The sequence below is a fragment of the Saimiri boliviensis genome, chromosome 4, assembly GCF_048565385.1.
Source record: "Saimiri boliviensis isolate mSaiBol1 chromosome 4, mSaiBol1.pri, whole genome shotgun sequence".
In the NCBI taxonomy this organism is placed as follows: domain Eukaryota; kingdom Metazoa; phylum Chordata; class Mammalia; order Primates; family Cebidae; genus Saimiri; species Saimiri boliviensis.
This window is the reverse complement of record NC_133452.1, coordinates 114,177,218-114,201,565: the sequence shown is the minus strand read 5'-3', so window position 1 is coordinate 114,201,565 and position 24,348 is coordinate 114,177,218. Positions and strand designations below refer to the sequence as shown.

At 38.8% G+C, this 24,348-nt stretch overlaps 1 protein-coding gene and 1 long non-coding RNA gene across 5 annotated transcripts in view; one reads left to right on the top strand and one right to left on the bottom strand.

Moving 5' to 3' along the window:
• Positions 1-24,348, top strand: part of KCNQ5 (potassium voltage-gated channel subfamily Q member 5) — a 581,045-nt gene that overhangs the window by 380,699 nt on the left and 175,998 nt on the right. The window lies entirely within an intron of this gene.
• Positions 1-24,348, bottom strand: part of LOC141584324 (uncharacterized) — a 93,947-nt gene that overhangs the window by 6,191 nt on the left and 63,408 nt on the right. Inside the window, exons 2-3 of the long non-coding RNA XR_012517313.1 lie at positions 23,128-23,206; positions 7,820-7,922 (exon numbers count right to left, since the gene is read on the bottom strand). This is a non-coding gene — a long non-coding RNA (uncharacterized LOC141584324). The remainder of the gene's footprint in view (positions 1-7,819; positions 7,923-23,127; positions 23,207-24,348) is intronic.

The window sequence follows — 24,348 nt, the reverse complement described above, 5'->3', positions numbered from 1 at the left end:
GGAAACACATTCCATGTCCATAGTTTTGAGGACTTAATATTGTTAACATGTGCAAAGTGATCTACAGATTCAATGCAGTTCCTCTCAAAATCCCAACGATGTTTTTTGCAGAAACAGAAAAACCCATCCTAAAATTCATGTAGAATTTCAAAGGACCACCGAATTGCCAAAACAATTTTGAAAAAGAACAAAACTGTGGGATTCATAATTGTTTATTTTAAAACTAAAGCTGCAGTAATCAAAACTGTGTTATAGGCATAAAGACCAATATATAGACCCAAGGAATAGAATAGAAAGCCAGAAATAAACCCACACATATATAGTCAAATGATTTTTGATCATTCAGTGGGGAAAGGGCAGTCTTTTCAACAAATGGTGATGGAAATATTAGATATCCACATGAGAAAGAATGAAGCTGGACTCTTACCTAAGACAATACACAAAAATTAACTTGAAATGCATTAAAGACCTAAAACTATGAAATTACTAGAAGAAAACTTAAGGCAAAAGCTTCATGACATTGGATTCGTCATTAATTTCTTGGACATAACACCAAAGGTATAGGCAATAACAGAAAAAAATAGAGAAATTGACCCTCATAAAAATTTAAAATTGCTTTACATCAGAAGACAGTATCAACAGAGAAAAAAGGCAGCACATGAAATGAGAGAAAATATCTGCAAATAACATACCTGATAAGGGGGTTAATATCCAAAATATGTAGAGAATTTCTGAAACTCAACAACAAAAAGCAACCTGATTCAAAAATGAGCAAAGGACTTGAATAAACATTTATCAAAAAAAAAAAAAAGAGGTACAAATGGCCGATAAGCACATGAAAAAATGCTCAACATTGTTAATCATTAGGGAAGTGCAAATCAGAACTACACTGAGTACCACCTCACACCTGTTAGGAGGGCTACTGTCACAGAAACAGAAAATAACAAATGTTGGTGAGGATGTGGGAAAATGGAACCCTTGTTCACAATCAGTGGGACTGTGAAATGCTGTAGCCACTATGGAAAACTATACAGCTTTTTTTCATCAAAAAATCATCATACGATCCAGCAATTCCACTTCTGGTTGTATGCAAAGAAAAAAAAAAAACACTGACAGCAAGGTTTCAAAGAGATGTGTGCACCCATTGCACCCGTGTTCTTAGCAGCATTATTCACGATAACCGAAATGTGGAAGCAACTCAAGTATACACTGACAAGTGAGTGGATAAGCAAAATATGGCATATACATATAAAAACATTATGCAGCCTTAAAAAGGAAGGAAATTCTGACATACGCTTCAACATGGATTAATGTTGGGGACATTGTGGCAAGTAAAATAAGCCAGCCACAAAAAGAAAAATAATGTATGATTCCACTTATATGAGATACCTAGAATAGTCAAAAAATTATAGAGACAAAGTGGAATGGTTGTTGCCAAGGACTGTAGGGAGCAAGGAATAGTGAGTTATTGTTTAATAGATAGAGAGTTTCAATATTACAGAAAGAAAAGAGTTATGGAGATAGGGGGTGGTAATGGTTCTATAACATTATGAATGCATTTAATGCCACTAAGCTAGACTTTAAAATGGTTAAGCTATAAATGTTATGTTATGTATATTTTACCACAATAAAAAAATTGAGAAAACATTTTTTAAAAATTAAATGAGCATTAGGAAAAATAGCGAATGCATACTAGGCTTAATACCTAAGTGATGGGTTGGTAGGTGCAGCAAACCACTATGGCACATGTTTACCTATGTAACAAACCCTCACATCATGCTTATGTACCCTGAAACTTAAAAATGAAAAAAATAATAAATGAAATTTAAAGCTACAGGAAAAAGTGGTTAATAGTATACCCTACTTCATAAGGCTGATGTGGAAATTAGATAAATTCAAGTGCTTAGGACTGTGCCCAACAGAGAGAAAACTCTTGGAAAGTTGGCAAATACGATCATCACAGGATCTTCCACGTATAATGGAGACTTCATAGGGACACAAGTACAGGTGAACTGTGGAATATTTGAAAATGCTATATTTTCAAATGTTGAAAAATATTTGAGAAAATACTATATTTTATAATAGAAAACAAGTATCTGTATAAGAGTTTTTCTCACCACAAACACTGTTAATTACGAAAGCTTGCTACATAAACATGTTCACTGAAGGTGACTCAGTGGTATACATTCCACGTGCAGCATATGTTGACAGTAGCCACTTATTTCTGATGACTGATGAAACTGATTTTGATTGTTGCAGGCTTTTGGTAAATATGTCTGACGACAGTGTTTGTGGCTTTATATCTCTTCTCTCATGTCTGCATCTGCTGAGTGACACATTGGGCAGGGATAACTCCAGATACAATGGACTTGCTTGCTGTGCCATCACCCTGGCAATAAAATTTATGAACTCAAGAACATGTATGAGACTATGTGTCCACATTCCTAGGACAGTGAAAAGCTGGTGTTAACTTCCTGTATTTGGTGACTCCATCAAAAACGAATGGGAGCCAGCATTTTTTAAATACCCTTCATTTATTAGCCTTATTGATTTCTTATTAAAAAATAACTAAAACTGGCAATGTTAAATATCCCCTCCCATTTTCACAAATAGCTAAAGAAGTTGTACAGAATAACACACCAAATGTAAAACAGCCAAGATTCCAGCCTAGGCCTGCCTGAGAAAAAGCCTAGGGTGAATTCAGAGCATCCCACTGCCTCTCATGCTCTTGCTTCTTTCAGGGGTGGCAAGTCTACCTAAATGCATATGCCAGAACCCAACGAAGCACTCATGCCTAAGGGTTTTTTTTGTTCCGTATATGCCAAGGGAGGCTTACGATACTTTTACTTAGGATGTTATGCTTTCATAAAAAGTTCCACTTACCAAGTTATCACAAATGAGCATATCAATTCATACCACTAAAAGTTCTTTGTACTGAGAATTCTAAATTCCATTTTGTAAATAATTAAGAGCCTGATTCATGGGATAAATATTCAAGTGTAAAATTTCATCTTCTAGTCCCAGGTCATTTTGTTCAGGTGAGCATCACGCTGTTGAAATGAGTTCTCCTGTTTCCAGGTGAGACTATTAAGGAAAGTTTGTTTGGTTTGTTTTGATTTTATTAGCCAGAGGTTGTATGTTTTAGTATTGTATTTCCCACCTTTTTGAGAACAATACTATTTGGAGTACATTTCCTCTCTGTTGAATAACTTCTTGCCTTCCAGATTAATTTTAAAGAATTTAAGTTTTTAGATGAAAATTGTCCCTCATATTGAGAACAGAAAACTTCTGCATTTAATGAAAATGATGCATATTATTTGCAAAATTCTTATTGCAGGTCATCATTTCTAAAGCAATAAAAGGAATGCCACTATCAATTTTAGCAAGATAAGAGCCTGTCTTGGTATATTTGCTCCTGTACCCTCCTGCTGTGTTAGAAAGACTCCAAAGTACAAATGGATCGTGCTCAGCATCTGGATGAGTACTCAGACATGTGGCCAAATATCCAGGCTTTCCCAAACATCCAGATGTTTGACAGCTTGTACATATGCATATTTGCTCCTTATGCTTTGGGTAGCAAAGTAAACATGGGTTTATTGTTTCCTTGCACAATGACTCTGCTCCTGAAATGTGTACAAACTCAATTTAGGCAGGTCTAATTATATCATAAGTGCACTACTGGAGCTTACTATTTAAAGAAAATCCATAGGGAATTCTTTTGTAAAGTGAAGCATCCCCTTAAAAAGGTAATAACAACTACATAATTAACTTGTTACACAATTGTTTTCTTTTTTTTAATGTTGGTACATGCATTTTTAATTGCTATATAACTATTCACTGTATATATAACATGGTATTACAGAATTAGAGATGTTGCTGCCCCCTTCCTATCTACCAGTATTAACAGGGGAGGGAAAAATCATCCACAAGCACATTTGCCAGTCCTTGCAAAGTAGAAAGGTTTGCACATGAAATTGTATGGATTTGATATAGAATGAGTTGACAGTAGTCTTTCCATTTAAAACTTCTAGTATTAAACATTGTAAGTGAGGATGACAGAGTGTAAGGATGAGAATCCACTTGAGGATATTAAATCTTATGTTTGTAAAGGCAGTGACAAGAGTATGAGATATGAAGCCATCAGATATGAGGAATGAGTGATGCTTCTTTAGATTTATCACATCCTATAATTTACTGAAGAAAGCTCTCAGAATATCCCAATGAACACTGAAAACTGCAATTATTTTCCTTTGCTTTTCTTTCATCAAGGAAAATGCAAATAAACTCTAAAATGATTCATAGAGACTAACGACCCTCATCAATCTGCCCATGACTGAAAAGAAAAAGCGAGAGTAGTTAAACACCTACACTGAATCTTAACAGAGGGATAATAACATAGTAAGTTGCCCTGTAAAAAGTATTTCAGATATTAGAGGACAGAATTTTTCAAGTTAAAGATAATGATTATGCCTGAAAAAAACCATGTCTCTATCTACAATTAAGAAAGGAAAGAACTTTCCATATTTTTATGCTAACATTGATATCTAACCAAGTGGTCCAGGCTATACCACAGAACTTAGTACGATTTTGTTTCAAGACCCAGCAGACATCGTTAGAGCTATCAATGAGCCATGCTTAACCAGGTCCACACTGATGTTTAGCTCTTATGCCCTTTGAGTTCCAGCAAAGTATATTCAACTGAGAGAGAAAGAGAAACAAGATAGTATGATAAACTTTACAGGGTTTCTGGAAGATAAAAGAAGCCAAAATGTTTATTAGTAGAAAGAAGAACACCCTTCCCCTTACTATCTTTCCATGCTTTGATCATTTCCACCATTTGAAACCTGGACCAAATACCTCCTCCTTCCTGGAATAAACTTTCTTTCCTCGGTCCTGTCTGCTTGACATTGTATATTCCCCATTGCTCATTTATTCAACAAGTTTTATGAAGGACCCAATATGGATGAGGCATTCTTTTTTAGGAGCTGAAGATATAACAATGAACAAAATAGCCCAAATCTCTGTTCTTATGGAGCTCATGTTTTTGTGGGGAAGACCTAGTAAACAAACAGGAAAATCAATATATTAGATATTACAAGTAAAGGGAAAGCAAGAAAAAGGAATAGGTAATAAAGGAGTATTTAGATAGTATGTTTAGAGAAGTCCACTGAAAAGGGTGGCAGAGACTTGAATGAAATGAGTTGACGAGACATGTAAAGATTAAGGAAAAGAACACGCCAGGCAGGCGGAGCTTCAGGGACAGAAGCTTTGGGCAGGAGCATACCTGGTGTGACAAGGAAGGGCCAGAAGATGAGCAACTGAAGGGGGACGAGCCAGGGATGGGGGGAAGTGGAGAAAAATGAGGCACCAATTGAACTGTAAATTTCTTAAGAATAGAATCCAAAGCTGATTCAGTGGCAGCACTTAATACAGTACTACTTGATGGCAAATCATCAGTAAATGAAAGGAGATGGCCCATTAACTGTATAACGCTAATATTGACATGTTCATGGAATCATGGAAATGGCACCAAAATTCAAACAAGGTGCAGGACCTGACTTTAGAATGGACTAGAGTAGAGAGTAATAGGATGGGGGGTTGTAGGAAGCAGGTGAAGTTATTCAAGTAAAACACAATAGAGCCCTAAACCAGAGACAGCATGAATAGGAAAAGGGCCTGGACTAGAACCATATAGAGAACTTAGAGGTTAAACCAAAACTGTAAGTCCTGTATAATTGGTCTGTGCCTCCCAGAAATGTCTGGGAGGGCTCTCCTCAACAGGTTAGAAGCATTCCACCCCTTCAGCTACTACACAGCTGCAGGTTACCTGCCTCCTGCCAGACATGGTTCCCTTTGTTCATGGTTCCCATTGGCTCATTGTCTCTCTGATTGAGACCCGCCATCTTGCTCTGGCCTACTTATCCCAACTCTGGATTTCCCACTTGGTCTCTGATCCTGTGGATTTCTATAGAGTTTCATATATTTCCCTAGGTTCTGCTTACTTCCTCCTCTAATTTTTCCAAGTCCAGTCCCTTAACTCATGTAATTTTAACTCAAAATATGTATTAAATGCTTCCTATATTTTAGCCTGTGTGCTGGGGACCGGAGTCCCAAAAATGAATAAGGCATTGCCCTGCCCTGGAAGAATTTCATGGTCCACAGTATGGTATCTTCTACAACCTCTGACTGACTCCAGAAGAAGAAAATAATCTTGAAATCATGGTGAAATTACTGAATTAGAAGATGAGAGAGAAATAGGTTAATTCTTAATTTTTTAAGTTCCCACTTTAAGACATAGCCACATAAGAAAATGGATCTATCTCTAAGTCATTTTTTTCTCTTGGAGACCAGAAATGAGATGATCAAAAACTATTTTCAATATAGGTTGCTACTGATCATGCCCATATATAGAATATTGTTTTGGTACGGCACAAAGCCAAAGGCTGGAAGCAATAGTGTAGGTCCCACTATTCCCAATGCAGGCATACACACCAGGGGTTACATTTAAAGTGAGAAGACACATCGTGCCTCTGCAAAGTAGATTAGAGAAAAATTTTCCAAGCTGTAAATGGCAGCTTGACAAACAACATTACAGGCTGGATTCAATGAAAACGCTGCAGACCTGGCTCCCTCCAGGGCTATAAATCACAATGAATACACAGAACATTAATGGAAAATGGAGAACAGAAAAGAGACTGTGCAAGTGTTACAGGCCCTCCAGCCTTGGCTCACTAAAGACGGATTGAGGGAGATTCAGTGCTGCAAGGTCTCAGCATTATGGGAAAACCTGGAAAGCCCTTCTCATGAAAGAACACTGCCCAAGAGTCTTAACAAAGACATGGAAGCTCCACAGCAAAACAGCTTATGGGGGAGACCAGAAGGGTAGAAAGTAAAAGAGGACCACCCCTAGGACTGCAGGGCAAGAGGGAGGACTCACTCTGGTTCTCACTCCTTACCCCTTATTCTCCTGACATTATTTTTTAAATCAGGTGAAATTAAGTACAAATAACACCAAATGCAACCTTAAAAGAAAGAGAAATACCAACATATTATGTCAGAGGAGTGTTATGCAGAAGTGAAGAAGGGTTGGGGGGGGCATTCCTGCCTCTTTGACTTAATGATAGTAATGACTGGAGAATTTGTGAGTTAATTACACCTCTGTGAATCTGAAGCTTTCTCTGCCTCAGGCAGTTAACCCATCTGCATCTCTCCCTTAGGCTCCTTTCTGAGTCACTTTCTGGTCTTGACCTATAACCCACAGCAGAGAAGAATTGGATGCCCAGGGGCACTGTAGCCAGGCGGGGATGCGCACACCACTGGCTGAGGCAAGTGGGCTGTGTGCTGAGGTTGGGAAACTTGTCAGTTTGCAGAGTCCAAGAAAGAGTTATAGAGAGCTCTAGGTTAGAGGTCCAGCTGTGTCCTTCAAACCCCCGCCACTGCCAGGACAAACATTTACTTGAGTCATTTGCAGTCTTTTTACCTTGAACTGTTTATTAATTCATTTATTCACTCATCAAATATTCACGAAGGACCTACCAGGTATGCTGTGAGCTAGAGGCCTGGCATACATTATATAACAGCTGTACACAAAGATACTCATAGAGTCCCCATCCCTGTCTGTGATGATTCTTTAAAATTATTTTTCTAGTTAAATCAGGTGGAGAATGTGGGATACTATGCAAATACAGTCAATCTGCTACCTTAAGTTTCCCTAATGCAAGTTACCTCACCCACAGTTTATAAAATTTTACATACAGTAATGATGTCAAGATTATTTTTCTCAAATAATAGCAGCTCAGCATACAACACATTGGCCTACCTGCATGCACCAAGACTGAAGGAAGGCAGTGCTGCCATGTCCACCTTCTTCATTTTGGATACTTGCTCTTCCTTGGAAGTTAGTTAGGCAGATCTTCCCAGTCCTGTGCAGAAGACACAAACATAGATGATGAACAAAGTAATCCATCATTAGCATCATCACATTGTATGCAAAGCCAGCACCTCTCTCAACCTGTGACATGTGACAGGGTGACCTTGTCTCCATAATGCAGCAGCCTGAACACTTACCAACATCCCAGGCCAGCAAACTCTCTTCACCTATGTGTAAGTGAAGGCCAGGATTACTCCAGCATCTCCTTATTAGAATTTGACACATTTTTCTAACAGTACTTCTGTCTTACTAAAATTGTTTTTGTTAGGTCTCTGTTTACAAAGTTTCATAGGTTTAGAATGGTTGAGTCTAATTCTATTTTTATCAGAAGCCCTGTTCTTTTCAGTGTGAAATCTTTCCCCAAACTAGGTTTTCCAGCAATGTATTTATGGCATTGTGGCAGGGAAGCCCATATTTATTTATTTATTTATTATTTATTTATTTATTTTATTTATAGGTTTTGGGGTACATATGAAGAACATGCAGGATTGTTGCATAGGTACACACATGGCAATGTGATTTGCTGCCTTCCTCCGGTTCACCTATATCTGGCATTTCTCCCCATGCTATCTCTCCCCACCTTCCCAGCCCCCCGTCCCTCCCCCATTTTCCCCCAACAGAACCCAGTGTGTAGTGCTGCCCTCCCTGTGTCCATGTGTTCTCATTGTTCAACTCCCATCTATGAGTGAGAACATGCGGTGTCTGATTTTCTGGGGAAGCCCATATTTAATTGGATACAGTTTACCCATTCTGCCTTTTCAAAAGAGCGATATATTCTGCATGATAATACAGTCTTTTCATGTGAAAGACATCAGCAACACAAACTAAGTTTGGGGGTGTCATCTGCAGGTCCCATAAATCAAAAGAATAATAGGATAAAACTTGCAGTAGGTCATTGTTTGGAGTGTTCTTCATCCAATCAAACTTTTCTACTTTCCTTTATCCAGTTATATTAAAGATATCTTTAAGCTTTACAAACCTATTTATCAAAAGTTCAAATTTTTAAAATTAGCCTAAATTTTAATAAAGGAAACTATCCAGTAGTTTAGATAGAAAAACAATGTTATATGATGCTAAAGTTAGAAACAAATTCTGCAGCTATTACTATAGAGCAAACAATCTTTTATTAAAAATATAAGATAATCTGATTTAATAATTATAAACTTTCTTTACATATTTTGACATTTTCTCAGCGTGTAACACTTGTAACATTGGGATCATTGTATCTTTTCCTGTTTTTAACCCATAGTAAAACTCCAAATAGTTTTCAGAATTAAAATATTTAATTCTTTACCTTATCTGAGAGGAAAAAACAAGTCTTTTATCTGTCTACTCATAATACAGAACGCTTCCTACACCAGATGTGTGGGGAGTTTTCCCTATACACAAAGCAAGCCATCAGTTCTGCAGCAGACACCAGCTGAGTGTCCTCTAATTCAATTCAGTTCTGATACTATGTACCTGGAGATAGCGTCAGATCCCACAGATCTCTTGGCTCAGTCCCACAAGACTGCCCCAAATTTCAGATGTCAATTGCAAGCTTTAGGTTTGTTTTTTTTACTTGTGCTTCCAACCAATCAGTTATAGATTAGAGTTCCCATGACCTTCTTCTTGGGCTCAATTAATTTGCTGGAATGGCTCACAGAACTCAGGGAAACACTTAGGTCATTTACCAGCTTATTATGAAGGATATTACAAAGGATACAGATGAAGAGATGCGTACAGCAAGGTTACGTAGGAAGGGATGCCAAGATTCTATGCCCTTCCTGGGCACACCATCCTCTAAGAACCTCCACATGTTCAGCTATACGGAAGCTCTCCAAACCTTGTCCTTTTTTATTTATAGGGAGGGTGCTTCATTACATAGACATAATTGATTAAATCATTGGCCACTGACGATCAACTTAACCTTCAGCCCCTTTTCCTTCCTTGGAGGTTGCGTGGTGGGACTAAAACTCCCAACCCTCTAACCCTATCTTGGTCTTCCAGAAGCTATCTAGAGGTAGGGGCTTCCAGCCACCAGTCAATTCATACAGAAAGACACTTACCACTTTAAAGATTCTAAGAATTTTAGGAGTTGTATGCCACGAAACAGGAAGAAAACCAGATATACTGTGTATTTCAGTTATCACATCTTATTATACACAGGACTCCCACATCCTGATCTTTCCTACATCTCTAGGCTAATTCCTGCACCAATTTCCCTTAAAGGTGCCCACATATGCACCAATTCATGTGCACATGCACACATGCACACACACACAGTCACATGCTATACTCCAGCAATACTAAACCATTCGTATTTTCCATGCACACTATCTCTGTGCCTTTAGAAATGATATTCCTTCTATTTGAAAAACCCACTTCTACAACTTCCCTTCACCTTGGTAATTCCTATCCATTCATTAATTCTTAGGTTGCTCTCGAAAGTTCTCCCTGACTCTCCAGGAGTTGTTACATTCCCTGCCTTTGTGTTCTGGGGTTCAACACAGCTCAGAGGAAATGGTCTATAGCAGTGGATGGTCTATAACAGTGTTCACCACACTCTTCTACAGTTGTTGGTTTCCATACATTTATTTTTGTTAGATTGAAAACTACATAAGAATAGGGAAACTATTTGTTAGTAGTCTGTGTATTTCCTAGTATGTATCACAGTGCTTAGCATATAGGAGATGCTCAATACCTATGTGAATAGCCTGACCATTCAATCTAAGGAAGCCAGAAGCAACTCTCCACATGTATTCCTGTTTTATTGTCTTTATAGGATTTATCACTATTTGATGTTTGCTGGCTTGTTACTGTTTTTCATTATTGGTTTATTATACACTAGAACATAAGCTCCTTAAGAGTGGATCCTTATTGTTTTGTTCATTACTTTAGCCCCAGTGCCGAGAACAAAATAGGTATTCAGTGCCTGAATCAAAAGAGATGCAAAATAAAACCATCAACTGCATGAAATGAATGAGTAGATTCAGATTTTTCTCTCTTGTACTAATAGCAAGCTTTTTAATAAATTAGGATATAGGTTCAGTGCTTCCATTGAGACATTAAAATACTCTGGTTTCAATTAATCTTGTAATTCTAGCAGTATTAAATTCCAAAAACAATTTTTCACTCATTTGGAAGATCTATAAAGGCATGTGTAATTAAGTAATCTGAAACACAAGTTTCAAAGTCTAAAATAAAGTGATTATTTGCTCATTTTGTGCCTCTTTTTTTTTTTACTCTTCTTTATTTTTTTCTGAGATTCATTTACCTTTCTGATTGTTGGCTAATCAATCATTTATGTTATTAAAGCAAACATGCTAATCTAATATCAAAGCAGTATAATCATTAACATTAAAGAATAATAGTATAACATGAGTTGTAGCCAACATTAAAAATGAATAAATCATATAACAGGAATTACTGCAAAGACCTAGCCAGTTATTCAACACTAACATATTATAATTAAAAAGTAATTTAGTAATAACTGAGTCATTCACTAATGATTTCTAGAGGCAGAAAAATAAAGACTAATGCCTTCAAAGAGCTTCCTATAACATTTTAGATCATCTGAGCCTAGGCAAACTAAGACATGGTTATCAATCCCTCCTCAGACCTTATATCATGAGTTTTTCACTTTTGACACATATTTTGCTTTTTTTATTATTATTATTATTGCATTTTCGGTTTGGGGGTACATGTGAAGAACATGCAAGATTGTTTCATAGGTACACACATGGCAGTGTGGTTTGCTGCCTTCCTTCCCCTCACCTGTATCTGTCATTTCTCCCCATGCTACCTCTTCCCACCTCCCCACCTCCCCATCCCTCCTCCATTTCCCCGCAATGGACCCCAGCGTGTAGTGCTCCCCTCCCTGTGTCCATGTGTTCTCATTGTTCAACACCCGCCTATGAGTGAGAACATGCGGTGTTTGATTTTCTGCTCTTGTGTCAGTTTGCTGAGAATGATGGTTTCCAGGTTCATCCATGTCCCTACAAAGGACACAAGCTCATCGTTTTTGATGGCTGCGTAATATTCCATGGTGTGTATGTACCACATTTTCCCTATCCAGTCTATCGTCGATGGGCATTTGGGTTGGTTCCAGGTCTTTGCTATTGTAAACAGTGCTAACAGTGCTGCAATGAACATTCGTGTGCATGTGTCCTTATAGTAGAATGATTTATAATCCTTTGGATATATACCTAGTAATGGGATTGCTGGGTCAAATGGGATTTCTATTTTTAGGTCCTTGAGGAATCGCCACACTGTCTTCCACAATGGTTGAATTAATTTACATTCCTACCAACAGTGTAAAAGTGTTCCTATTTCTCCACATCCTCTCCAGCATCTTGTTGTTTCCAGATATTTTAATGATTGCCATTCTAACTGGTGTGAGGTGGTATCTCAATGTGGTTTTGATTTGCATTTCTCTAATGACCAGTGATGATGAGCATTTTTTCATATGTTTGTTGGCCTCCTGTATGTCTTCTTTTGTAAAGTGTCTGTTCATATCCTTCGCCCATTTTTGAATGGGCTTGTTTGTTTTTTTCTTGTAGATCTGTTTTAGTTCTTTGTAAATTCTGGATATCAGCCCCTTGTCAGATGGGTAGACTGCAAAAATTTTTTCCGATTCTGTTGGTTGCCAATTCACTCTACTGACTGTTTCTTTTGCCGTGCAGAAGCTGTGGAGTTTGATTAGGTCCCATTTGTCTATTTTGGCTTTCGTTGCCATTGCTTTTGGCGTTTTGGTCATGAAGTCCTTGCCTACGCCTATGTCCTCAATGGTTTTGCCTAGATTTTCTTCTAGGGTTTTTATGGTGTTAGGTATGATGTTTAAGTCTTTAATCCATCTGGAGTTAATTTTGGTGTAAGGTGTCAGGAAGGGGTCCTGTTTCTGCTTTCTGCACATGGCTAGCCAGTTTTCCCAACACCATTTATTAAACAGGGAATCTTTTCCTCATTGCTTGTTTTTGTTAGGTTTGTTGCTTTTAAAGCACTGTGTCCAGTTTATGTTTAAACATAACAGTGTTTAAAACGGTGGCTCATGCCTATAATCCCAGCAACTTGGAATGTTGAGGAAGGGGGAATCACTTAAAGCCAAGAGTTTGAGACCAGCCTGAACAGCAGAGTAAGACCTTATCTAATACATGCCTATTGTCCTGGCTACTCAGGAGGCTGAAGCGGGAGGATTGCTTGAGCCTAGGAGTTCAGGGCTGCAGTGAGCTATGATCATGCCAGTGCACACCAGTCTGGGTGACAGAATGAGTTTCTGTCTCTGAAAAAAAAAAATACGTTAGTCAAGTATTTCTTGAGTTCCCACTAGGTTCAGTGCCCTAGCTCATTCCTGACTTCATTCATGCTTAAGTGAGAGGACCTAAAGTAGGTAGAATGAGAGCCTAAAAGGTTACAAGAGAGGAAGGTATTTATCTCCAATGGCAACTGAAGACAGCTTCCAGAGATGGAGACACCGGAGGTGGTTCTAGCATCACAAAAGTCTTGGTCAGTCTGGCTAGATTTTATGGGGTCAGGTAGATGAATAAAAGCTCAAAGGAAGATTGAAACAGACAGAGAAGAACCTCGTTTTCTGAGTAGAGTCATTTGAATTTTATGCTGTAAGTGATTGGAAACTGAAAGGAGGTCCTTAAGTAGCACAATGACCTGATCAAATGTGGTTTTGAGAAAGATGATTCTGACCACATCTTAGGGAAAACTGGAATAGAGAAGGAATAGTAGAGGACAGGAAGGAATGAAGGCTGCTGCATTGCCCAGAAGCTACATAATGAGCATCAGGAGTAAAACAGAGGCAGAGAAGACGGAGAAGAAAAACCGAATTCAGAGAACATTTCAGAGGCCAAGCCATTAAGAGGTGATGTTTGAGGTAAGAGACTGGAGGTGAGAATGTCTGCCCTTTCTGACTCTGGGGCATGGTCAGATAGTGATGATATCAGCCAAGACTAAGAACACATGGTGTTCAACACTTTCAGAGGAAAGATAGGCTGGTTTTAAATATATTACATTTGATTCATTTGGAGACCATCAGAAGATATTGGAAATATTTATCTCTAGTCCAGGAGATGTGAGAGTCTAGATTTGGAGATCATGGTTATGTAGGGAAAATAAAGGGACCGCATGAGGTAGAGAGTGAAAAAAAAATGGACAAGGAAAGAGGAGCCACCATTATGATGAGCAAAACACTCTGAAAACAGACCCACTATTAACACTCTTCACTTTTGTATTAAGCCACTAGGAACCTTCATTTAAAGCAGTGCTTCTGTTAGAATTTAGATTTGAGGCATTTCATCAGGTACCTTCCCAGGACATGGCTTAGCACCTGCATCGTCTTCAACGCTAGCATTTAACTGGTTAGAGTATTAGCTTACAGCAGTCTTCATCCAGAGTCCTGGTGGTCCTGGCTGATGAAAGCAAACTTAGGGATGGAGTCTTCTTGTTTTGAAAGAGCTATAGATTAACATTACATTGAGCACTTGTTGAAATTAATTCTTTTAAAGGGCTCACTGGGAACCATTCTTAAACCTAATCTAGGATTTAAAAAAAAAAGAAGAAAGAAAAAAAGAATCTTTAGGGTGATTGCAATCACCTGCTGCTGCCAGTTTTCCCAAAGGACAAAGGGATGGAATTCTCCAAGAAATGGAGCACCTTGGAAAGTTTAGTTTTTTTATCTACAAAAATATCATTGTTTTCAGGAAATTAACATCTTCCCCAAATGCAAGTTCTCTTTCCAAAGATTACTGGGTCAATCAAAATTGCCTTCTAATGCACCAAAGGGAATGTCCTGCTCTTGACAACCACTCACCTAAGCTAATATGAACTGTAAGCAGTCAGTCTTTACCCTTAAGCTTCTGACATAAATTATCCTGGCCAAATACCTAGCAGCAAATATCAATATAGCTGTTCAACCACTGGCACAAGCATCTGCATCATTAGGACACAATGACTTCAAAGGACAAGGTAATTAAAAAAAACACTTTAGGTTACCCACATGTGTGAACGTCCCTTGATAGGTCATCAACTGATAGCTCTAGATAGATAGATAGACAGACAGACAGACACACACACACACACACACACACACACACACACACAGACACACACACACACACACACACACACACAGACACACACACACATGCAGACCTCAAAGTTTGGAGTTTGCAGCAGATGAGGGCAGGAAGGCAAAAGAGAAGAATTAATTGCTTGGAAAAATCTCCATGAAAAAAATTCACCTGAAATGTGGGATCACGCTTTCTCTTGACTTAGTAATATTCAGAACTATAGAGAAATGAAATAAAATCTTAACATGATTTGACTCTAGCCAGAGCCGGAATTCATTTTTATGTTTTTTTCAACTGCCAACAACTTTTTTTAATTATAAGTTGAAAATTTCTAACCGCAATAGTGACTAGCAGCTTTTTATAAGACTGACATTTCAGATGAACAAAAACATTATTCAAGGAGATTCTCTTTCCAGCAAACAAAATGTGATCAAAGCAAATAATGATATTCAACTTGTATGAATTAGGTCCTAGCCTATAAATGTTCAGTGCATTCTGCATGACAATAGTCATCCCAATGCCCACCTTCCTGCCAGCACACTGTCTCTCCTCAATACCCAAAGATTTCAATTAAGTAATAGTATCAATTATAAGCCATATGCTTTTCTTAATATTTTGAATGCTCAACATTTGATTGAGAGGCAGGGAAAGATAGAACTATTATGCCCCTAACTTCCTTAGTAATATTCTTACTTTATGGCCAATCCTTTACACGCAGTGCTAAAGTCAGAAAATAAGATAAATTCAAAGTCTCTTCTCCCAGCTTTGGCTTACATGCCAGAAAAAGTGAAAAGTGATCCTATTCTCTCTATTGTCATACTGTTCCAAAGACATTTAAGCCAGACATTTATCAAAAGTGGAGAAAAGATAGCAATTTTACCAAAACTGTTGCAACATAATTGATGCTCTAGATTTTCCAGCAAGAAGAAATTGAGCAGCTGAACGAGATAAGCAAGCATTTCAGGGTTTTATATCCTACAAACTTATAAATAAAAACATTTCAGCCAGACGCGGTGGCTCACACCTGTTATCCTAGCACTTTGGGGCGCTGAGGCAGGCAGATCACATGAGGTCAGGAGTTTGAGACCAGCCTGCCCAACATGGCAAAACCCCATCTCTACTAAGAATACAAAAAAAAAAATTAGCCAGGCATGATGGTAGGTGCCAGTAATCCCAGCTACTCAGGAGGCTGAGGCAGGAGAATTGCTTGAACCCGGGAGGCAGAGATTGCGGTGAGCCAAGATCGCACCCCTACACTCTAGCCTGGGCAACAAGAATGAAACTCCATCTCAAAAAAAAAAAAAAAAAAGTTCAAGTGTTCTGAATTCTCATTTAAATGTATTTTGGAAAGTATATAAAAATCAAACATGATTCTTCCCATATCTGCTGTTTGCTTTCCTTTATTGCCAGTAAACAATACCAAATCTCACGTTGTTTCTCATCTCCTCAAAGACATTCTTGGAAGCTTGTCCGTTCATGGCCACATTGAGGACCAGGGCTGAGTAGCTGTGGGTTGGCACTTGGCAGTGAGCAGAATAGTACTCACTTGAAGGTTCTTATAATTATGGAAAATCATCTAATGAGGATATGATATATTTATATTTTCAAGCTTCTGCTTTTAGCATGCACCAGGGAATGCCTTGTTCTTAGCTTAGATTCTCATTCCTATTCCCTTGCCTAGAATAGACATACTTATGAGTCTTGTCCCAGTTTCCATGCCCTGATCCTCAGATCATCTCCAGGTGCCCAGTTCCTTTTAGAGGGATCTTCCATCTCTACCAAAACCTGCTGAGGGATAAGACCAGCTGTGGTCAGAGCACGAGTCCAGACTTCTGCCTGAGGCCTTTGTCCTGGAATGTACTCCCCTTTTTTTGCAGAGTAAAAGCCAAAGTTCCTACAGTTACCTAAAAACTATTTAGGAAAACAGGCTAGTCGGCGATTCCCAGCTATCCTCACCTCCTGTCCCTCTTCTTTTATCCAGTCTGCTTCAGCCACCCCAGTCTCCTTGTTCCTCATTTACATTTCAGAGCTTTTGTACCAACTGATCCATCTGTCTTCGAAACTTCTTTCATTAGATATCTGCTTGGCTCCCTTAATAACGTTGAATTTGCTCCAAAAGACCTACCCTGTTCCTATTTAAAGCTGGAAACTTTCCAGCTCTTCCCAGCGGCTTCATCCTCTTTTGTCACTCGCTATAGCACTTATCTTCCAATGTTCTATCTTTCTATATCCCAGTGTACTTGTTCATTATATTATCTGCTTGCCTCCACTAGAAACATCAGGTGGGCGGGGATATGTTTACTCGGTTCATTTCTGTATCCCAGCACTTAGAAGAGCACTTGGCTCATAGTAAGCACTCAGCAAATATTTAATGAGTGGACTTACTTTATTTAACAGAGTTAAAGTGATTTCTATGTTATCAGGTACTGTTTTAAGCACTGTAAAAATACTAATTCGTTTAAAGTCTGGAAACAACCCTATTAAGAATGGGTTTTTCATTCCAGTTTTATAGAAAAAAAAAATAAGGCACAGAGAGATTAAGTTAAATTGCGCACATACTGTAAGTGGCAGGGCCCCTCCATGCTTCTGTCCCCTGGCTCTGCTAAATGAATCAATGAAACATAGTGGAAACCACCTTTTCTGTACTTTGTCCTTAGCATCTCACTCTGACCAAATTGATGATCCCAGTGTTTGGCATTGACCCAGTGAAGTCACTGTGCTGGGCCTTTGCTTCACCAAAATTTGTAGCTTCTTAGGGATTAGGAGCCATTATCAAGGAGTAAGAAGCAATTAGACCTTATATACTGGGATAGGTCTACCTTTTAGTAGAAGTATGAAAAGGATCAAAACAGAATATGTAAATTCAGAGCAAGGAACTAGTGAAGATAGGGCTGTGGAAATGCATCTCAAGCCCCTTGGATCAGTGGTAGACCCTCCTTCTGGTCCAGTTTGTCATGCTTCTGCTAGGCTAAGGGCTGCATCCCCAGATCGCAGGAGCCTGGAGCTTACCTGTGGGACAGACTGACATGTATTTGCGTATCAATTTATACAGCTAGCTGTATGAGTGAACCGAGCTTATTTGAATGATTACTTCAATGTTTGAGAAACATTTAAGATGATTGAAAGGGGATAATTAGCATTTGAGAGGAGGCATATCTCTTACCAATTTTCCTTTGAGTCAATACTTAGAGAATCTCTGCTAACAAACTGTTGCCAAATAAAAATCCTGCTGGGTTTTCTTTAATTAATGAGATGGCTTGATTGTAATTATTCTATTAATTGTTTAAATGCAAATAAGTGCTATTAAGGATCTTGAAAAGGGTTTCCTCTTAAATATACTAAATCTTCCCCCTTGTCCTCTCATTTCTGTTCTTAATTTGCCTAGTAAATCCTCTTTTAATAAATGATACAAAAATAAGTGTCACCCAAACTCTGGTGGAATGATCACAAGTTCTGAATAAATGGAGTCTGAATGGAAGTGATGAATTGTATTAGTGTTCTGGAAGAAGATTAAATTCCATTGAATCCATACTTACTGTGCAAACAAGCAGGATAAAATAACAAGAAGTTGTAAAAATGGGAACTTTCAACAGTGTAAATAATTTATAGTCTGTGATGAGCTACCAATCTTGGATATATAAACCTAGTCTTTGAATACTGTACTTTCAGTGACTGTAAATACTCTTTATTATGGGAGAAAAAAATTTTGCTTTAATACAATTCTGTTCCCTGCCTACCAAGATATGGGGCTGGAGAATACTGTACTTTCAGTGACTTTAGAAACTCTTTATCATGGGGGAAAAAATGCTTATTTTAATACAGTTCTATTCCCTGATAGCCAAAATATGGAACAGCAGAGTCTCCCCAGCTCCCACACCTGCAGAGAGATTCTTGGGGTATCCACCATGACAAGATGCTGTGAAGGACACAGCTGCACAGTCCGGCTACCTGTAGGTAGGCGTAAGAGCATTTCCTCCCTCAAGGCTTCATGACTGGCCTGGAATATAAGCAAGGATGAAAAAGGGGGATGCAAACAAGAGCAAGGCTAGAGTTGTTTCTCTTTCAGTTTAGGACATTTTTCAGAGCTCTCCTTGTTTCAAGAGGAGAATCCACCGCTGTGGGTTCCTTGTTCCTTTTTACCTCAGCCCAGAAACCCCCATTCACTTTGAGCCAGGCTGTAAATTTACTTCCTGTACAACTTGCTCCAGGACTTCTTTCGTCTGGATTTTACAAAAGGTCAACTTGACACTTCTGTATCACTTTACATCTATTTATTCAGGCATCCCATGCTGCTTAGGAAATAGTAAGAAATGCACTTGCTCTCTCCAATCCATTCTTTTCTGGGCAGACTCTTAGTTCTGAATAGACAGTTATTTTTGCCCAGAGCTTACTTCTTGTTAATGTCCTGTAAATTCAATATATGGGTCTATATTTCCATGGCTTTGGTCACTAGTTGTGTATAGGATGCTTTCTTAGTTAAAATTCTGAATCGGTCCCCTCATATGTCATTAAACTACTACCATGGTCTCCAAATTAAGTGTCGTGTTGCCAGGTGGGACTAAGTCTACAACCAAATAAAGGAACAGGAGAGCAGAGGAGGGTTTCAAGTTACTGTGGCAGATCAGTTTCCTCCTATACTAAGTGATTTTCCAAATCATTTCAAGCAATGGCAATTAATCCTGCTGTGGATGGAGGCCGTCACCTGTCAGAGATTATTTGGCAGATGTGTGTGCATAATGGGTGGCAAGCAGGCAGTGATGTATTAATTAAGATATATTGATGATGTGAGCAGAGGTACATGACAGCAGTAATATTCCAGATACTACTGTGGGCAAATAAGAGTGATGGCTTTTGTGCAATAGGAGTCGTGTCTATCTGAGATAAAGGCTAGACTTAGCAAGCAAGGCATTTTCTCTCCAGCAGGGAAACTTTAGAAAAACAAATGGGAATCAGAACATGGCTTGGTGAATAACACAAGAGAGAAATAGATTATGATAGGAACAAAGGATACTCCCATGAATCCCTGGATTCATCTGTCGGGATAATTCAACATTAAATCTAACTGTAAAATATTTGCTATGTTTCATGCTTAGGGAACATCAAAAACACTTGGAAACTGCCCAGGTAGTTCTCCTGTTTTTATCCTCAACTCCGTTTTTTTTGTTGTTGTTGTTGTTGTTTTTTAAACCACTATAGAAACATATTGATTCAGCTGGGCACGGTGGCTCAAGCCTGTAATCCCAGCACTTTGGGAGGCCAAGGCGGGTGGATCACAAGGTCGAGAGATCTAGACCATCCTGGTCAACATTGTGAAACCCCGTCTCTACTAAAAATACAAAAAATTAGCTGGGCATGTGGCACGTGCCTGTAATCCCAGCTACTCAGGAGGCTGAGGCAGGAGAATTGCCTGAACCCAGGAGGTGGAGGTTGCAGTGAGCCGAGATCACGCCATTGCACTCCAGCCTGGGCAACAAAAGCGAAACTCCGTCTCAAACAAAAAAAAAAAAAAAGAAAGAAAGAAACATATTGATTCCTAATCCGTTGTTTAATAGTTCAAATGAACAACTAGCAGAAGAGCTCATTAAAATTAGTTCAAGATCATCTCTGATCAGGCCCTTCATCTTACTCAATTTAAGAGTATACCTGATTTATGGCATGAGTGGTCTTGAATGATTTTGACGGATGACTGGAAACAATTAAAGATATAAATAAATAGCCCAGAATCATGACAGATTTCATGAAGAATACACTGTGAAGATTCACATGGTTAATAAAATTGAAACATTAAAATAAATGATTCTGCATATATTTGATTTTATTGTGATCTAGATGTAAAAAGTGACAGGAAACTTTAAATTTTCCTTAATTTTGAAAGTGTCATTAATGGAATATTGTTAGAATGCCATAGATTTATTTACTTTGAGGACTGTTAACTTCTTTATGTTTATTAGAAATTGCACTGAGAGCTAATGCACAGTTTCTATTTGTGGTGATATGTTCTGTTAATAGGGTCTCCTGTTGGTTTTATTTCTGAAATTTTTGCCTTTCCTGTTCTTTTGCATGAGCCTAACTGACTGAGTTTCAGTATCAAGTTCTGAAAGCAAGTGAGCATACAAGTGTGCATGCAATATGTACAGAAAGAGGTGTGTTTCCCAACCTCTCAAAGCTCACCGAAGGATATTACTCATATTTCCACAAAGTAGATATATACCAATAATGTATACTATGGTAATGGGAAAAATATATAATCTTAAGTAATAAAATGCACTTTGGTGCTTACAAAGGAAAACAATCATAGGTAGGAGAGGAGGAAGGCAAGACTCGGTTTTGAATACAAATGTTCTCATTTTGCTAGGAAGTCTAGAAGTTGGGTCAAATGACCTGAGGAAGCATGGAGATTTCTCTCAGTGGCATATGGAGGGGCACAAGAAGCCTAGGGGCATGGACAGAAAGTGAGATTGTATCTATCTGATTTCTACTGAACCCCAACACTACCCTGCCGATACCGTTTTCTCCTCTGAAAGACATGATCCCAAAGGATTCCATTTCTTCCAGGTTTTTCAGTCTATCAGAAGCAGGATGTCTTCCTCACTGACAGCTCAACAGTTTAGGTTTTTAGGGTTCTACCCCCTGCATCAACACAGCCTTTGCCTTCCGGGTTACTGAGTAGATAAAACACATTGGCCACTTCTGCTTAGCCTTCAAGAGCCACTCTGGCTCCACCCTTAAGTTCCATTTCCTCCAAGAACTAAGACATTTGGAGATTCTGCCTAAAACATGCTCAAACAAAAGGGATAAACTGTCTCTTCTTTCCTCCGTGGCTTTTCTTAAGAATAGTGGTGTAACCATTGGTGAAAAATCCTTTCAGGCCAGTAAAATGTAAAATGTAAAATGTAAAATGAGAAGAGCTATCGGGTCACAACAAATGAAAATAAAATCATTCAGTGGTATAAACCATAGGAGTAAAATTAGGGAGTTACTGTCCTCCAGCTTACATTAATCAAAATAAGCCCACACTGTCACTAAGATGTCTGGCAGTGAGAAACCATTCACCCTCTCATTACAATTAGTGTCGTAAAGCTCAATAGACAGATCAGAAATGAAAATCATAGGCCAATTAACTTATTCTCATTTTTCCACCTCCAGCTAGCTTTTTTTTGAGAATTTTGATTTTAATAGATTAGTAAAACAGTATGCTAATTGGTTTTTGCTGAGCCTGAAGCCTTGAACTGAAGGAAACTTCCACAGACATTTGGCTAGGGCCTGCTCTAGGTGGAGGCGTTATGACCATGGGTTTGCTCAGTAGATGGCTAAGGCGTTTCTCTGGGAACCACTACTCTGCAGAACTCCTGGCACATCATTTTGTGAGTTTTCCAGCGATGTGTATTTTCTTCCCCTAATAGATTATAAGCTCCTCGAGGGTGGCAGAACAGGTTGCTTATTTTTATATCCTGCATGTTGATGGTATTTAGTAGACATTTTTAAAATGAATTCATGAAAAGCAGAATACCTAGAAAGGAAGTAAACATTGTAGAGAAGTTAGTTATACTAAACTCTGTAAATACCCACAAGGAAGAAGTAAGAAGCAGATTTTCTGGAAATCAAGGGGTCTCCCAGTATAAGAGCAATTCCTTTGGTCCAAAGAAGGGCAGCTGTGAGAACAGAGGTGTAACTCCTCAGTAAGAAAAATTAAAAGTTCTGAAAGTTCTCCTGAACATGCCAATCCTGACTGGCCTCTCAGCCTCTCAGTAGCAAGGAAGCCATACTAACTCTTGTCTGAACACAAGCGTTCACTTCAATCCACAGGAGAAATGAAAGATAAGGTCTGTTTTATAGTCAACTTGGCTGACATGCACTAATTTCTCAAGATCAGGATATCTCTCTAAATAGAAATACTTGTTTGTTTTAAGGAATTTTATTTAAATTTGTATAAATATCTTAAATTTTAATTTTGATCTCGGTTCACTGCAACCTCCACCTCTCGGGTTCAAGCAATTCTCCTGCCTCAGCCTCCTGAGTAGCTGGGATTACAGGTGCCGGCCACCATGCCTAGCTAATTTTTGTATTTTTAGTATGGATGGGGTTTCACCATGTTAACCAGGGTGGTCTGGAACACTTGACCTCAGGTGATCCACTTACCTCGGCCTCCCACAATGCTGAGATTACAGGCGTGAACCACTGCACCCGGCCTCATGTAGTTCTTAAAAGGAGAAAAAGCCTGTAGATTAATGAGAAGTAGACACATTAGCAATTTGAATCAAATGAAAACTTGCTTTGATTTCACTTATTTGGAGACTCTTTTGGTGTTTCCATTTTGATCTGATTCAAGACTTTTCGCTTTGATTCAAAGTTGAACTGGTTACGTTGTGATTATTTTGCAAAAGCATAACAGAATACGTATCTGGGTTCAGCTCAGGGTGCAGCAAAGCCATTTTCAGTGTTTCCAGCTTGGTGTTTATGGTTCAGAGGCTGCATGCAGACACACCCAAATACAAACCTCAAACCAATTAAGGTATAATTAGGTTTAGAATAGGGAAGGATAGACAACCAAAAAACCTCAGCAAGCCTGCTTTTTGGTCCCAGGGGAGAGAAGAGGAGGATGTAAAGGAATCCCCATCATACATATTGCCAGCTGGGGCTCCTCCACAAAGGGCACCACTTCATCTTGGTCCCATGAGCAGACTTCACCTGCGGCAGGTAAAGGGGAAAGCCTAAGACATCCTTTGCCCTGTTGCAGATGTGATTTACAGAACATAAAACATAAACACAGAAGGGGTCATCTGGGTGGTGGCTCATATCAGGCAGGCATTATAGCTCCTGACAAGAGCCAACCCATCCCTAAGGACCTAAAGTCACTACAAGAGAGGACAGAAGTCCTCTCATTATGGCATCCCAATGGTAACTGCTCAGCATAGGGCCATTGTAGGTAGGCAGCTGGGGTAAACCAGGAATGTCTTGCTGTTTCTAACTCTTCTCCCCAAGAGGGAAGCACCTACTTCCTGCCTCCAGCCCGTATGGTCTCAACCCATGGCTTCAATACTTGACAAAAACCAGCCTTGATCCTTCCTTGGTAAAAAAAAAGTGTAAATCAGTCATTTGGAATGAGGCATTTTCAAATTATTCCCTTCCCTGTAATCTTCTGAAGAACCTCTGGGATAAATGAACATTGCTATTTAGGTATGGTTAAATGAATTACTTTTCAGGAGCCAATTTACATAACAGGTGTGAAAAACTTGAATGGAAAGTTATTTATAAAGAAATTTCAGGAAGCAACTAATCACAAGGGGGAAGACCTTCTAAGGCACTGGATTTTGCTGGAGCTACCTCAGACGAATTCATCTATCCCATCTTCTGAAGCCT